Source organism: Otolemur garnettii, unplaced genomic scaffold (assembly GCF_000181295.1).
Source record: "Otolemur garnettii isolate 467f Iridium unplaced genomic scaffold, OtoGar3 scaffold00046, whole genome shotgun sequence".
In the NCBI taxonomy this organism is placed as follows: Eukaryota; Metazoa; Chordata; class Mammalia; order Primates; family Galagidae; genus Otolemur; species Otolemur garnettii.
The window spans coordinates 1,768,494-1,770,227 of NW_003852441.1; the positions used below are offsets into that span (position 1 = coordinate 1,768,494).

Sequence of the window (1,734 nt, forward strand, 5' to 3'; positions counted from 1 at the left end):
GCTGCTTGAGCCACAGGCACTGAGCCACACCCGGCTATTTTTTTTTGTTGTTACAGTTTGGCTGGGGCTGGGTTTGAACCCACCACCCTCCGTATGAGGAGCTGGTGCCCTACCCACTAAGCCACAGGCACCACCCATTATTTAGTTTCTAATCCGTGAGGCCTGGTTCTCACTCCTAGGCCCACATCTGGGAGAAGGGAACTGTAGAAGTCTGACTTCATTAGGAGAAACCCAGTTCCCTATGCCTCTCCATCCTCAGATCTGTCTTACTGACAGTCCTACTCCAGAAATGGAACTGGGAGGCCAAATGTAAAGTCCTAATGTCCAAACCTAAAATTGGGCAGAACCCCCGATCCTCTCTCTATTGTAGATGTAGACCCCGAAATCTCTGCCATAAATTGTCAACTGGCCACAGGAGATGGAAGCATTCGGCCAGTTAGGTTATTGCTAGAAAAAAGGATTCAGTGCTCTGGGCAAGGGTGTGTGCTCCTGTCCTGGAAGCCTCCCCTCCCCTTCCCTGCTGCCCTGGTGGAGACACTTTCTCTTTACCTGCTTCGTCCCTCCAGGTATTTGAGTTTGCTACCCTTGAACTATATAAGACTTCTGGGAACTGATCACCAAGTAAATACAGAACTAGTTTATTTTGCCTTCAGGAAGCACTTAGGAAGCCTAGGCAGATTATCGTTGGCTAAGGAATTGGAGGTGATAGCCAAGATTTGACAAAGCTGCCACTAGGCTGGGCCCTATTTGGGCTGTGGTCCATGGGCTCCTCGCTGTGGACTCAGAGAGATACAAGGTTGCAGATGTGGAAAGGCACCAGATACCCTACGACGCTACTCTTGGTTTGGGAGCATTGCTCTGGGCTCCTCCAAACTTTGGGAACTGCAGGATTTTGTTGCTGACCCCAGTTAAGAGGAGTGCCCCTGAAGAGGCTCTGGTGCTAGCCTAGACTTGGGACTTGTCCCAGTGTCTTTCAGGATAGGGACACAGCCCTACTAGGTCTTGAACAAGTGGCTTACCCAAAACTGCCATGTGCCACGTTGCATGCCCTCAGGAAGGGCTCCTGATCCCCAAATTAAAGAGCAAAATGACTAAGACTTAAAAAGAGGGTGGTGCCTGTGGCTCAAAGGAGTAGGGTGCCAGCTCCATACACCGGAGGTGGTGGGTTCAAACCCAACCTGGGCCAAAAAAACCCACCAAAAAAAAAAAAAAGAAAGAAAGAAAAAAAGAAAAGAAAGAGAATAAGAAAGGCTGGGCACCCTGTGCCCTAAATTTATTTATTTATTTATTTTTTGAGACAGAGTCTCAGTATGTCGCCCTCAGAGGAGTGCTGTGGTGTCACAGCTCATAGCAACTTTAGACTTGGGCTCAAGTGATTCTCTTGCCTCAGCCTCCCAAGTCCCTCAGCTGGGACTATAGGCACTCGCCACAATGCCTGGCTATTTTTTTGTTGTTGTCATTTTTGTTTTGGGGTTTGTTTTTTTTTTTGAGACAGAGTCTCACTGTGGTGCCCTCAGTAGAGTGCTGTGGCATCACAACTCACAGCAACCTCAAACTCTTGGGCTTAAGTGATTCTCTTGCCTCAGCCTCCAAGTAGCTGGGACTATAGGTGCCCACCACAACACCCGGCTATTTTTTTTTACAGAGCCTCAAGCTGTCGCCCTGGGTAGAGTGCCATGGCATCACAGCTCACAGCAACCTCCAACTCTTGGGCTTAAGTGATTCTCTTGCCTC

At 48.9% G+C, this 1,734-nt stretch overlaps 1 protein-coding gene across 1 annotated transcript in view; it reads left to right on the plus strand.

Moving 5' to 3' along the window:
* Window positions 1–1,734, plus strand: part of LOC100942510 (multidrug and toxin extrusion protein 1) — a 39,461-nt gene that overhangs the window by 10,938 nt on the left and 26,789 nt on the right. The gene's annotated exons all lie outside the window — the stretch shown is intronic.